The sequence below is a fragment of the Hyperoodon ampullatus genome, assembly GCF_949752795.1.
Source record: "Hyperoodon ampullatus genome assembly, chromosome: 7".
Classification (NCBI taxonomy): Eukaryota; Metazoa; Chordata; class Mammalia; order Artiodactyla; family Ziphiidae; genus Hyperoodon; species Hyperoodon ampullatus.
The window spans coordinates 49,207,407-49,222,736 of record NC_136920.1 but is presented as its reverse complement, the minus strand read 5'-3'; the positions used below and the strand labels follow the sequence as shown (position 1 = coordinate 49,222,736).

Genomic DNA, 15,330 nt, shown 5'->3' with positions numbered 1-15,330 from the left:
ATAAGTGGGCAGGTGGTCACCAAGCCAGAGGAAGAGTCTTCAAGCAAGGTATTGGCAGGGGTGGTAGAGCAGCCAGTCAGTCAAAGAACATACTCTGCGAGGCTTAGGTCCAACAAGTACAGGCTAACCAGTGGGAGGGTCAAAAGACCGAAGCCAGGCCTATACCTAAACTTTTAAGAAGCGAAGTAGAGAAGAAGAGAAACCCACACAGCCAAGTGACCCAGATACAGCAGGAACTGAATAGTAACATTGATGCGGCTAGGAACTGTGCAGGGATTTCAACTGACCTGGAACATGCAAGTAGAAGGCAGGTAGTTGACAGTAGGCCAAATTAACAGGAGTTAAATATGGCAAGAATAACTTGTGAGCTGTTTTGGGGGCCTAGAATCTTTGGCTTATCTTCTTAAAGGACAAGGCTCCTGAATATGCAAGAAGTAACACAGCCTCTATCTACAGTGTGGCATGACAACTTAAAACAAAATGGAACTCACTGACAGTTTTAAAATGAGTCCATTTTTGTGTGCATATGATTTCACTGAGATAGGTGGAGATCCCAGAACCTCAAGATAAATATCAGCTGGTTTAGATTGGATGCTACAAGATACCATATTAACAGTCTTTTAGCTTCACAATTCCCACAGAGGGCTGTCATCAGGGTGAGCCCCAATCAGACCATGTCCCAATCCTAACCAGGGAAGTAGAACATGGGGGTTACTACCCACATACCCAATCAGGTCTGAAATGAGATATCTCCCATTAAGTACTGAATTGGTATGCTAAAGACTGAACTCAGGACAAACGTTATTTTTATTAGGTTTTCTCCCTAATCCTCCATCATGTTGGCCCATTCTGGAAATTAAAAACTGTGATGTGGGTGGGGGGACTTCTGCCTCAATGTACTGCCTGTAGTTCTCTGTTAGACTGAAACCCTTTCTTCCTTCTCCTTCTTTCCCACAATCTGTTGGGTGGAGTCACACATCCTTAGTTGTCAGCAGGTAAGGTCCTACTCTTACTTGAAGGAGATACCAGGATTTACCTACTTGAAGGATCTGTAGTTGCCTGGTTGATCATCATCACTGGCTGAGCATCATGCCTACCTGGAATCTCATGGTACCATGACCCACCATACACAGATGTCCTGATATGTTAACACTGGGATGGATAATAATAAAGGCAAATACTTATATGGCACTTATTTATATCAGTTAACTTATTTAATCCTCACATAACCCAATGAGACACTGTTATTCTCAATTTACAGGTGAGAAAATAGAGGTTAGGTAACTTTCCTGAAGTCAGACATCTGGTAAATAGATTGTCTTCAAACCCAAACAATCTGACAGTCTGGCTCAGAGTCCATGCTCTTTTCTTTTTTAAGCTATATAATTTTATTTTATTTATTTATTTTTTTACCATATTTTAAATTGAAGTATAGTTAATTTACAATGTTGTGTTAGTTTTAGGTATACAGCAAAGTGATTTAGTTACACATACATATATGTAATCATTTTTATGTATTTTTTTCAGATTCTTTTCCATTATAGGTTATTACAAGATAATGAATATAGTTCCCTGTGCTATACAGTAGGTCCTTGTTGTTTATCTATTTTATATATAGTAGTGTGTATCTGTTAATCCCAAACTCCTAATTTATCCTCCCCCTAACCCCAAGTCCATGCTCTGGACAATCATGCTCTACTGCCTTTCAGAATGGAATCACACTTTACCAGGACTCTTTAGATTATTCTAATTTTGACTGTTCAGCAACAACTCAGAGGCCAGCTGAAAGCCAAATTAGACATCCACCTTGATCCAGGACGGTTCCAAAACCCGCCCCTCCTCCCTCTGGCCCTAGTGCATTGTATGAACAAGGCTGAAGTTGCCATGACTTAGGAGAAGGCTAAGCACAGGCACAAACAGGCTGACTGAATCAGGATTTCTTTGAGTAAGCTCCAAAGAAACTCTTTGGTAAATTACTGATTAAAGACATATTGATGGTTATATGAGAGACGAGGAAACAAAACAGGAAGAACAAATCTACTCTAGAATCATAAAACTTGAAGCTGAGGCCCTAAGAATCATTTAATTCTACCTTTCATTTTACAAATATGAAATGGAGACAGAGAAAGGAAGAGGCATGCCCCAGAGCTCACAATTATTTAGTATCAAAACAGAAGGCAGGATAATAGCAACAAGAATAACAATAATAAAATATTAAGCATTTACTGAATGAATATTATGTTCCACGGTTGTGATAAATACTTAAGATACATCAATGCATTTACTTCCCAAGACGTTCTAAGGAAAACATTATCACTCTCATTTAAAAAAAGAAGAAAGAAAAATAGAAAGAAGGGGAGGCTCAAAGTGGCTAAATCACTTGCCTAAGGTCACAAATTTAAGAGGTACCAAAACCAGGTGTCAAACCCAGGTTTTTCCAGCCCCAGAACCCATGCTGGTAATCACCAACATGTCCTGATTCTCTCTCCTGAGTTTTTCTAGTTAAGGCCGAGAAATGCAGATATTTTCTGCCCCAAAAGTTGCTAGTTTCTCTTTGCCAGTCTGAAGAGAAATTTCTCATCGTACTGACTCAGATTCAATTCCCAATTCTCAGAGGGTTTCTAGGTCCCTTAATCTCTTTCAAAACCCCACTTAAAAAATGGGACAATGCTATTTTCCAGTTAACCTATTTCCCAAGAAGTTAGCTAAGGAAATAATGCATGTGAAGTGAGAAAGAGAGGAGTTCTATAGTTGTAAGGTTATATTATTTATTACTGTGGTTATTTCTTGCTTTCCTGGATTTTCTCTCCCTTTTCATATTCCCTCTCCGCAAGACCAGCCAGGTGGGTGCAATTTGATCTGAGTCACCACCAATAGTAGCACCAAGTGGTTCTGGCCTGTCACCTGGTTTGCCCTTACCCTGCAATGACATAGGGCAACCCCCATCCCAGGTGAGGACACTGAGACAATAACAGGTGAGTGGGTGAGTGAACAATGTGAGCACCCAAGGCTTGGCTAGCCAAGGCATAGCTGCAGGTTAATGGCCATGGCAGGATGTCTCTAGGGAGCAACTTTGGAGGAAGCTAATACCCTGGTTCCTCTCCCTAGCACTTAACAAAATGCAGGGATCATTACCTACCTAGCTTACCACCAGACTGGCTCAGAAAATGGGAAGAAAGAATGTCAGATATATGTTTGGCTTGAAATCGATTCATCTCTGCTTGCCTGAACTCTCTTAATAATAAAAAAATAATAATATCCTCACTCTACAGAAAAGTGAGGCACAGAGATGTTAAGCAGTTTGTTCAAGGTCATCCAGCTGGTAATGGCAAGGTCAAGAGTCAAACCTATCAGGCTAGTTCCAAAGTGGGTAATACTTAAATACAAAATATTTGCTTCTGTTCCCTATTACAATTTGATACGTATCCAGAAGCCTGTTTTAGTCAACACAAGTTCTTTCACTGATCTTTGAAAATACACCATTAGTACTTCTTCCCTTTGGATTAAAGTGATAACATGTCTGTTTGATCCTCCCTTAAAATACAAGGTACTGTAATATTTTGCAAAATATGAATGATATCCTAAGGGCCTCAGTTAGGCTGAGTTGGGCACCTCTTTATCCCTAGTACAGAAAAGATGGGGCAGCGTGGAGAATGAGGCACAGAAAGTAAAGACCCAGAACTAAACAGAGTTTTCCTTACTATATAAATTTTCTCTAGAATCAATCCCACTTGGAGAAACAGATATAAATTGCTTGAGCTGTTATGAAGACTCTTCAGACCTCCATCCTACACCCTCTCCACATACCTCTTTGCAGTTAGTGTAAAAGGCTAAAATAAAAGACTCACCAAAACTAGGTCTGTAGATCATCACTCAAACTCAAATAGATAATTATATTAGATTGGCCACCTATATCATGCTTCATAATTTATGAAGTGTGTCCACACACATTAGATCATTTCATTCCCACAGGCAGAGGAAAGGGAACTAACATTCATTGACCAATACCCGCTGTGTGTCAGGAGGGACTGGTGGAAGTTTCCCTTGTCTATAGGTAAGTAAACAGAACCCCAGAGTGACCCAGTATATTTTCCAAAGTCAGACATCTAGAGAAGAGCAAAGCTGAGATTCAAACCTAGGTCTTCTGACTGTAAGCCCCTTGCTTTTTCCCATTATTAGTCCATGGTGCCACAAATCCCACTGATTCACACTGAGCATTTACAGATCTAACTGCTTCATTTGTGCAAATGCTCTCTGAAGTTTGCACGAAGAATGGAGTCATTAGCTCAAATCTCAGATGTGGTTTAGTCAATGTGCCCCATACCACAATAACCATACCTACTTAATTCACTGTTTCACTCCACGCGGTGCTATTCCTGGAAAGAGCCATGTGGGTACCATCTGCTCCATTTTGCAAAGCCACCAAAGAGCTATAATCTTAGCAGTACAGTTGTATTTTCCAGATTTAGGGTACCAGAATTCTGAGCAAGCTGTCAAATCTTGCTCAAAGCCGGTTCATCAGGCTGAGGTGGGGCCTGTTTCTTCTGTGGTACCTGGATCAGGGCCTTGCACACAGTGGGTGATCAATCAGTGATTGCTGTTTAGTTTCCTTCTCTCATCTCCTTTACTTCCATCAGGCCAGGACTCTCACTATACTCCAAGCATATGCCTTGCTTATGCCTACTCTAAGGTCACTGTTTACATTTCTTCCTTCTCCCACATCCTGAACCAATCATGGTCCCCTCTCCTATCTTCCTAACCAAGCTTCCTCCATCCTGCAAGGACAATCTAAAGCCCCAGACTCTCCATGAAAGCTTCCTCAATCCTCACTGCAGGCCTCAATCTGTCCATCCTGCCCCTCTCAAATTTTAAAACATTCATTATTTGTACTACTTCAGTTCACATTAAATTATAAATATAAAGGAAAAGAAATTACGTGAAAGCACCAAGTTCTGCCATTCTTAATGAACGTTTCTTTCTGTTCTTACACGTATGTTGATGGCTAAGTGGTTCATGTGTGACATTTGCATCTCCTTGATGAAACTGTAGTCATTGTGAGGGCAGGGCCCTCATCCTACTTCATTCCTTCACCAGCCACTTCCACCAACACTCCTAACAGCACTTGGCATACAGTATACTCAAAAGATGTTTGTTAATGAGTTTTTAAACCTTTGGAACTAGAACCACAGCAACAAGAGATAAGATTCATGAGAAACCTGTGAGGCAACAGATTAGGTGAAATGAGTAGAAAGGGGTAATTGCATGCTTCCCTCTGGTGACAAGCTGTTGTATCACACTGCCTGGTGCTATTGATAGCATCTGGAGCTACCATGCACTACAGACCATGCTACTCGGAACCATGGCATGTAAGTTAGGGAAAGTTATAAACAGAAAGATTCTTCAATGTCTACCATATGCTGTTCCTTTACACTCATTCTTTTCTACTTCTCATCACAAGCCTATGAGTTGCATGCTATAATTATGCTCATTATACAGATAAGAAGGGTGAGGCATGAACCTCTAACAAAACTTGCCCAAGGTCACTAGACTAAAAATTAGTGGAGCCAAGGCTCACTCTTTTTGACTCCAAATCCATATTTCTGTGGTATCACCACCCTGTGTGGAGCAAGGAAATGTTCCTTGCTCTAATTTACTACCCTGCTGTACATTTCAGAAGTTGGAGAGGTGAGAGGAAGCTTGGGATCTGGTGAAAAAGCTAAGGACTCAAAGATTGTCAAAAAAGTAAAATGGCATCCTCAGAATTTCTTAAACTTCTCAGATGAGCGTGAAGATATATCCCAAAAGATCCACCCCAAACTGGACATTTATTTGACATTTCATGTTTTATCTTTAAAAAAATTGTGTAGTTTTCAAACGATTTTACTCCATAACCATCTATTTTTTAATATAAACATGTTTCAACTTATTTATAATGGAGTCAACCTGACGTCTCAGGTAGGTCCTGCATGGCTATCAAAAATCAGGTACTCTATCTCCCTGGCAATAACCACAATCCAGCCAAGGAATTATGTCACTAGCATAAAGATGGCTGACTGGGAATCAGGAGATCTTAGTTTTAGACCCATCACGTTCAGTAACTCACAGTGAAAAGGCAATTCACTGAGCCTCCCAATTTATTTTTATATTTGAGAAATAAAGAGTGAAATGGATGACCTCTAAGAGTCTATGTCTCATCAAGGATCTGATTTCACTCATCATAAATTTGGACCTGCTGGGAAATACTGTAAAGAAGGCAGGGATGCTATACGAGTCTTCTTTCTGGATGGTGATGATCTCTGCTTTTATCATTCAGATACAGAAAGTCAGAAGACGTGACATTAAGAAAGGCATGAAGAAAAAAGACAAAAGTCAAATTGGGAAAAGATCAATAATATAAAGTGGCTTCTAATAAACTGGATAAAGGATGAGGTTCTGATGTCTTAGACAAGGCACCTCAAAAATCCACTTATGATCATTTTTATAATCTGTATTTTGTATGATCATGTTTAGACCCTGTATTCTGCTTTTCTTGTGAATAAGTTACTTTTCTGGCCATAAGACCATGCAATTAGTGGCAAAATATTCTCTTCCATATTAAAGAGCCTAAAAGATTTGAAGTGAAACAGAGAATTATCACCAAGCTCTTTCTTCCATTCTTGCCTTTCTCCATGTTCTATAAGCCTTAACTCCAGGAAAAGTTTCTTAACATCTAAGGTCTGCTTGATTTTTTTCCCCTACCAATCATAATTTGATACAAGATAATATGCTCAAAGTTTAAAACATAACAGCCATGGAGAAAGTCTTAAAATATTTCATATCTAGAATGTTTTTCTGGGGTGTGTATGAGAGGAAATGTAAGGGAGAGAGATGAAAAGGAGGTGTGAGTTTGGTTTACTATTTCATCATTAGTAAAAGATAATGTTCTTATGTTCATGTTAGGACTGGAAGATGTTTCAATACCTGCTTTTAAATGATGGCACTTGGGCTGGGTTGTGGAAAAAACAGAGTAGACGACATTTTAGATAATTTCCCTTATTTTAAATTCTGAAAACATCTATATGTCTATTACTCTCCCTTCTATCCACTTTTTCTTCAAAATTAATGTCTTATTGGAAGTCATTTTCAATGAGGAAAAACATGGGGGAGAGAATAGATAAAAAGGAGAAGTGAATGTGGACTAGAAGAATAGGGGTTGGCTAAATACTGCCAGCATTTGCTGGTGCCAAATAATATATTCTGCAGATGTGTTTGTATACTGTCATTGACTAGGCAATAAACTCTTTGTTTCACAGCCAAGAGCCTACAAATCTATAGGTCCAAAAATGCCACCCAGTTCCTAGCCCTGCAGCTGCCTTAGCTTCCCAGAGTGGCAATATCTATGTTACTTTGGGTTTCTCAGTTTTCCAGTGGCTTTCTTACCCTTTGTTATTCTGCAAGCAAGTGTTCTGTTCACCAATTTACCTCCTCCTGGGCCTAGGATAATGCTACAATTGTGCCTATCAGAGGAAAGATGAAGGGATATTATCTGTTGCCGTGGGCTAGAGGAAAGAGGGTAGCGGTGAGAAAGAAGAATGAAATGAAGAGAAAGAAGGCAGAGAGGAGGTTGTTCTCTGGTACATGGGGACTCTGTCACAAGTTGGAGAGTGAAATGACGGTTCCCAGGCTGACTCTCCTCTGTTCTCTCAGACCACTTTGTCCACTGGAATGATAAACTCAGATACATCGGAACCTTCACTCGTTTTATAAAGGATTTCCCCAACCAACTGGAAAGGAGATGATGACTTCCTTATGAATATGTTTGTAACCTTACATCTCATGACCCCCTCCTTGCCCGTTTTAACTTGACAAACATCATTTGCATGTTATGCTTTTATGTTATAGGAAGAGCACCTCCCAGCCCTATACTTGGAGTCAGCAGATGAGGCATCTAGGGACGGCTGAACCATTGCAGAACTTGATCAGGTCACTTAGCTCCCTAAATTATTTCTAAGGCTACATTCAACTACTAATATAAATAAGAATTGGATGATTCCTGATTTTAATACTAACCTAATTTTTAATATCATAAAAGCAGTAATAAAAAGAGTTTAGGATTTGGGTCATCTAAGATTTAAAACATTTCTTCTTACTTTTATGATGGTCTTAGTCAAAAAATTTAGCCTTTCTGAAATTTCTGTTCATGTACAAATGGAGATTATAAATTATTATTTAGTCAACCTCATGTGCTTCTTCAAGAAGCAGATGGGATAATATATAAAAACCCTATGCAAAACAAACAAACAAAACACCCTATACAATTTGTAAAAGGATACATTTGGGCTAATTATTAAAAATTAGCAACATTAATAATGGCAATCCTTACTGGTCACTTTCTTTGCTTAGCTGTTTTGCTAAGGGTTTAACTCACATTATGTCATTTAAACCACAAACAAACCTAAAAATATCTGTATAATATCTAATTTTACAGAGGATGAAAGTGAGGTACAGAGAAGTTAAGCATTTACCCAAGATAGCAAGTGGTAGAGCCAGGATTCAGACCTAGATTTTTTAAGCTAAAACTCTGAATCTGAGCAAAAGTGCAGTAGATTGAGACTCTAGCCCTACTACATTATGTTTTACTACTTAACCACTTCTGACCCCAGCCACTTAAATTTTTTGAACTTCAATTTTCTTATGAACAATATGAGATATTAAAACCTGTCTTGCTTACCTTACAAAGTTGTAATGAGAGAGAACCTAGTTTACACTGCTTTGAAAATCGCAATAAGATAAAAAAAGATAAGGAAAATATAAGGTAGTAGTAATAGTGTAGTGGGGGGTCTCAGCAGCAGCAATAGTAAAAACATTAGTACAGTATATTTTCTGGTGTCTACACAAGATAAAAATTAGAAACTCCATTGTTCTTAGGCATGTTCCTGCTAAATAAAAATATCTAAATGAAGCTTAAAAGAGTACTATCTTTCTAGTATTAGCTTATTAAAGGTTTTGAGGGTTTGATATGTGTGTTTTAATTTTGTTTTGTTACTTGTAGGAGGACTGCTATTATTAACCCCGAGCAACTGTCTGTTTTTCTGTTCTGTAACAAATATGTTTGGGGCCCAATTTTTGTAATTTCTGGAGTAGGTGAGGAAAGTGGGAGAAGCAGAGGATGGGCTTACTCTGTTGTACCATAACATATATCTGCACTAATACCCCATTTTGATGAGTCAACACAAACATTTTACAATGAGCAATACTGATACAAAGAGAAGCCATCCTGCACCGGGCGTTAATTTTTCATGGACTCCAGATACCTATGCACAGAAATCACAAGACCAGCAGTCAAAGAAGTGCAAACTGCACAAGAGAGGAAGATAACAAGATGGCAAGTTTTGTCTTTTGTTCAAAAACAAAAGTGACAATTTCATTCCGTTTTACCACAAATCTGCAAATGTTCATTCAGATCCAGGCTGTTGCAATTATCCAGGTCACTTCAGATATGATTCTTTCTTTCCCCTTTAGGTTGAACATCTCTATAGATTAAGTGTCACCTTTATTCCTTTACTAATAGAAATTCCATTAATAGCCTTGTTCATATTCTTTGGAAGGAAATAGACTAAAAACTGGGGTATTACTAGACAGAAGTGCAAAGTGAGGCTAAGAGGAATGAAATAGAAAAAGGCATCCGGCATGATTGAGGATGATGAGTCAAGTAATATTTAGAATCCAGAAAGGACAAAACACACTTGGAACACCATGAACTAGGACTGAAACTCATCATTGAACAAATCCTATTTAGAGCTGACCTGAGCTTATGATGGTTCAAATTTGACATCCAGGGGCTAGAGGCAGGGTCTGCGGAAGGAATGGTTGAGCTGAGGAGACAGGTTTCAAGGACGTATTTGAGACAAGAAGGATTATTTCCTCATTATCATCTCACTGCTGCCTAAGTTCTTACATTTTAAGTATTAATCAGCCCATACAGATTTGTTTAGCAAACATCATATTTAAGGCACTGTACTTGGGGCTGCAGAATCTAGGAAGAGGAAACACATGGTTTTGCTCTGCAAAGAGTTTACAGTGTCCTGTGGAAACAAGAGAAATCCCCCGAATGCTTCTAATACAAAGCAGGGAAACATCACAAGAGAAATAGGGCAAAGTACCACGGTGGGTGTGAAGGAGAAAGGCAGGTGGGATTAGGGTCAGAAGGCCTGGTTTCTCTCCTGGTCTTAGCATCTATATGATTTTAAACAAGGTACTGATCCTCTAAAATGGAGACAATAATATTGGGGCCATTTCATATTGGTATTGTGATGATTAAAGGAGAAAGTATAGACTAAAGCTGTGTGGAAGTAGGTTTCCTACTCTTAGTTTTCTTCAAGGAGTGTTAATCAGGGTTGAAATGAGGGAGAAGGCATATCATTTGGTTACATAGTATGAGGTAAGTCTCATGGAAGGGGATGTGAGTTAAGTCTTGAAGGATGTAACTTCACCTTGAAGCTTAATGTACTCTGTCGATTTGCTCACCTTTCCTCCAGCTGTTGTTCTGCCCTTTCGTGTAGGGATGGATCCTGTCCCTGGACCACTAGCCACTAACCAGTCCCTGTTGTAATTAAGGTTCTCTGGTTGCAGGGAACAGAAAGCCACTTGCACTAGCTTAGGCAAAATGTGAACATATCTGGTTAAAAGGGGAAGAAGCTCAGCAGTTAGGCACTTGATAGATAGGAACTAAGAACTGGGAGTTCTGAGGGACCCAGAAAGCCAAAGTCCAGCCTCTCCCAACCTCTCACCATTTCTGGCAGACTCACCTCTCTCATTATCCTTCTTTGGGACCACTTGGTTTCTTATTTTCTTTTCTCTTTCTACATTTGTTTCATTCTTTCATATTTGTGCACAAGCTTTTTCTGCTTCTCCACGTATATTTCCTCAGTTCCAGGCATAGACAGGTGTTAAACTGTGGGCCAGGCCATATGTAGTGGAGGTAATAAAGCTAGGTCTGAAAGTCATCTCTTTGTCCACTGGAGATTTTCTTCTAAGGCTCCATAAGTATTCAGTTCTTCCTTTCTGATTGACCTACAGGATCTTTACCTTAAATAAGTGACCCAACTTTCATCCTTGTTGTTCCCGACATTCCTTCCGAATGCTCAAAGAGGAAGATCAGGACTTGAGGAAAGTTGATAAATATCCCTCACTCCATACTGTTCTTTCATGCCTAAGTGCCTTTGCACCTACTGTTGCAGCCTCACTCTCCTCCTTCATCTGATAAACCACTATTTTAAAACCATCCAAAGACTTCTCTCCTCTTTTCAGTCTTCCTTGGTCATCTTTCCTCTCCATTCCAAGCAGATGGATCACTCCCACCTTGCTGCATTTACTGTGGTTTGTATATCCCTTGGTTACTGTTTTTAGCATGCTGTGCTGCAGTTGTTTTGGTTTCAGTGGTTTTCTCCTTATTCTAGAGAACCTATTAAGAAAATGGGCTCTGGAGCCAGATAACTTGTTTCAAGGCCCCGCCTTTCCATTTATTAGCTATGTGATCATGAGGAAGTTACTTAACCTCTGTAAACTTTGTAAAATGGAAATGATAGTGCCCACATCAGAGAGTTGTTGACAGAACTGAGTGAAATAATATGTGAAGGGTTTAGAACAGTATGTGACACACAATAGGTGCTCAATAAATACTATCACTTTTATACTAAAGTACCAAGTCCAGCATGTGTCAGACAGGATGTACTAACTGTTTGCTAAATAAATTAACATGTGTTTTAAGACTACAAAATATTTGGGAAAGAATGATTTATTTGTTTTGTTTGTAGTGGCTTTGCAAAATATCTACAGTTGCTATACTATTCTGATAATATATATATATATGTATGTATATGTGCAATATTAAGTTACAATTGTGAGAAATGCTATGAACAACTTTCACAGGATAGGATTCAATTGTGCAGTACAGATGTATATGTAACTATTCATTTAATGTTTGTCTCATCCATTTGAATGTAAATGCCCTCAGGGTAGGGTTTGAACTTGTGCTATTTATTGCTATATGCCTAGGCATATTACACAATTTCTGATACATAAGAGGTATCTGATAAATATTGGTTAAGCGAATGATCAGATGGGAAATGAACCATGATTAAACAATTAGTAAGTACCTTTACTATTCCTTTCTACTTGGAATGCCCTCTTCCACCATCATGACTACATATCAAAATTCTATTTGATCTTCACAACTCAGCTGAGATACCCTTCCACGAAGCCTGGCACCCCTTTTCTTAACTCTTATGGTAATTCATGGGTACTTAAGGGACTCAACACTTTTTATTTGGTGTTTTGTGTGTCCATTTGAAAATTCCCGGTGGGCAGAATTCCATGTAAGAATCCTCAGGAATTCTCCTGATTTATTCATTTTAGTATTCGAACCAATGCTTGGCAAGCTGCATGACCCTCACATTAGACCAAATCCAAACATGATGACTAACAGCATAGGGAAAATCAACTTTGTTCATGGCAACAAAAGAGAGTAAGGTACCATTTGGGCAAGGGGTAATGCAGTCTCTATTCCAAAGTGATGGTGTCACAAAGAAGTTGAAGTGTACCCTCAGGTCCTTATCCTGTGCCTAAGACCATGCCTAGAACATAGTAGGGGCTCAATAAAATCTGAGTGAAGTGAACGAACTAATAAGTGAATAGAAACACAGGCAAGTCTCTATGAAAATAACTACTAAATATGGGACAGTTTTTTACTGACTATCTAGAAGGATGCTCTTACAGCTCCAGTGATGGAACTATTTTTTAGGACTTCATGAGAGAGCTTTTTCTTAGTCATTCATTCAATAAATATTTAGGTTACATTGGCCGGCACTTATGCTAAAGATGTGGGAAATTCTGCATTGCTGTTTTATACTCAAGGCTCTTGGGTCAACTAGATGAACCTGTTTGAGAATCCAGGTTTGATCTCCACCTCATCATTACAGGGCATGATCTGTTATGTGAAATCAAATACTGAAACTTCGAGAGTGTATAATTTGTCTTCCTTCTTTCTACAGACTGTTTTGGGCAGTACACTATACAGGTAACAGCTGCTTTAAGTTTCCCCTCTCCAATGTATATTTTAGGCTGTATGTGGAGGTTCTCTGGGGAAGACTGTATTATAGCTTGAGATTTTACGTCAGGTTTATTATTAGTACACAGAACTGCACTGCCTGAAAAACCACTTGTGATCTATGGCTTATTGCACACGTGAGAGATGGTCCAGACCATCTAGGTGGCTCTGTATTCTAATGACGTGTTAGTAATCCACACTCACAGGAGATGAACAGATAGCTTGTGTAGTTTTCAGGTCAGTGTTTCTAAGATCAGCTACATCAATGTATGTCTATACTTCCTACATACTATTCATTTCCAAGTACTTTATTTTAAAAGATAACCAGGTCTATTCTAAAGGAGGCAACTGGTTGAGTCAATATAGTTTTTCATTTCCTTAACATGCTTAATGCATCATTGTAAAGATATGTATTCTAAGGATTTATTTGGATATCCTAAATAATGAAGGGCATCATTAGCCAAGAATGCAACATATTCATGTATGTATATGTGTGTGTGTGTATGAAGTACATATCACTGGGCTTAAAAAGTACATAAAATATGGAATAAATGAAGTCCTTTTCTTGAGATCTAAATTATATATTCTAACAATGAAATAAATTGAGGCTCAATTTAAACAGAATTATTCTCAACTGATAGTAATATTTTAATAATGTCTATGTTCTCTAAAAGCAGTCCTTGTAAAATTATGATGACATAATGATACAGTTAATGCAAGACTTGGAAGAAATTTGAGAAGAGGTGAGAGACTGGCAAGTTCCTACTACCTGCTGAAAAAAGATTTAGAGCTGTCAAAATGAAGCAAAGCTGAATAAAACTTGAATACATCTATGTGAATGCCTGCAGTATGGGGAAACAGAAACGAGAATAGAAGAAGAGTAGCCCATGGACTAGGGGAATTGAATCCAAGGCTACTTTTTCCCATAAAGGTCTATCTCCTGCACTAACACACTACCACTCCCACCATCACCCCATGGCAATGCTTTAGTCAAGGTTTATTGTTATCTCCAGATGTATCTGAATAGAAGTAATTTTATGAGGTCAGTATAGACAAAGCTGGTGATGAAAACTGCCATGTAGTAACTCGAAATGCTAGAACTGGAGACTCTCATTAGTTGATTTCATTCATTCCTCACATGTTCACCAAACACTCTTTGTTTTGCCAAGCACTGTGTTAGACCCTAGGAATAGATGCTGCCTATATTCAAAGAGTTTGAGACAGGAAAATAAGAAAACAAACAAATATCAGTTCCTTTCTCCAACTTACTTTCCTTTTCTCCTTAGCTCCAAGAAGTTACAATATAATTAGAGAGACAGAAAAGAAAATACTTACAATAAAATATGTTGGGTGATAAATCAGTGGTGCATGCAAGGAACCGAGATAGAAGAAAATAATTCTGCCTAGCCAGAGAAAGCTCTACGAAGGAGGAGACACATGAGCTTCACAAGGGGTATCATAATCTTCGTGATAAAACAAAGGAGGAAGAGTTTAATAAAGATAGGAGAAGCAACCTATACACAGCAGATTCCAGTTCAGAGTAGAATAATTATAACTTAATCTGATTTAGAAAGCTTCCCACCATTAGTGTTTTAAATCCTTGCAAAAATTATATGTTTTATGTCTTTAACAATTAAGATCAACTTATAGAAATCCAATTAGAGGAGAGTATTCAATGAGAAGAACTTTAAACATAGTACAGTCTTTGAAACAGGTGATTCCCAAGTTACAGAGAAAAATAGGGCATCTGACTTGAGTCACTTGAAAATAACTTGAATTTCAAAGAAGATTGAATCCAGCTATTTCTATGTCAGAAATAATGTTTTTCTTAAGGAATTCCAAATAATTTTTTGCAGGTCTTAATTTTTAAGAGTGTTCTCTTATTTCTAATAGATTATCTCAATCCTTCAAAATAGATCTATTTAAAGGATCAAATATTTTTATATTCTTCTTCCAAGTCCCATTTATCCCACCTCAGCCTATCAAACGTAGCCAGCCTGGTTCTTCTAGTTGGATAATTATAAGCACAAATATTATATCTGCAATGGAAAACACAATGGCATTGACTAAATTAATTCATTTTATATATCTATGCATTTTTTTTTTTTTTTACAAATTTCTAAGCCATTTTTACAAATCTCTAAGTAGTACGTTACTACTAAAGGAACAATCACTTTTCAAGAGAGGTTTTATGGTAGATTTTACTTGGATAAGCAAAGAATCGAAATGTAAGAACTAACTTT

At 38.2% G+C, this 15,330-nt stretch overlaps 1 protein-coding gene across 19 annotated transcripts in view; it reads right to left on the bottom strand.

Moving 5' to 3' along the window:
- Positions 1-15,330, bottom strand: part of DLG2 (discs large MAGUK scaffold protein 2) — a gene marked incomplete at its 5' end in the record, with an annotated part of 2,112,028 nt that overhangs the window by 769,764 nt on the left and 1,326,934 nt on the right. The window lies entirely within an intron of this gene.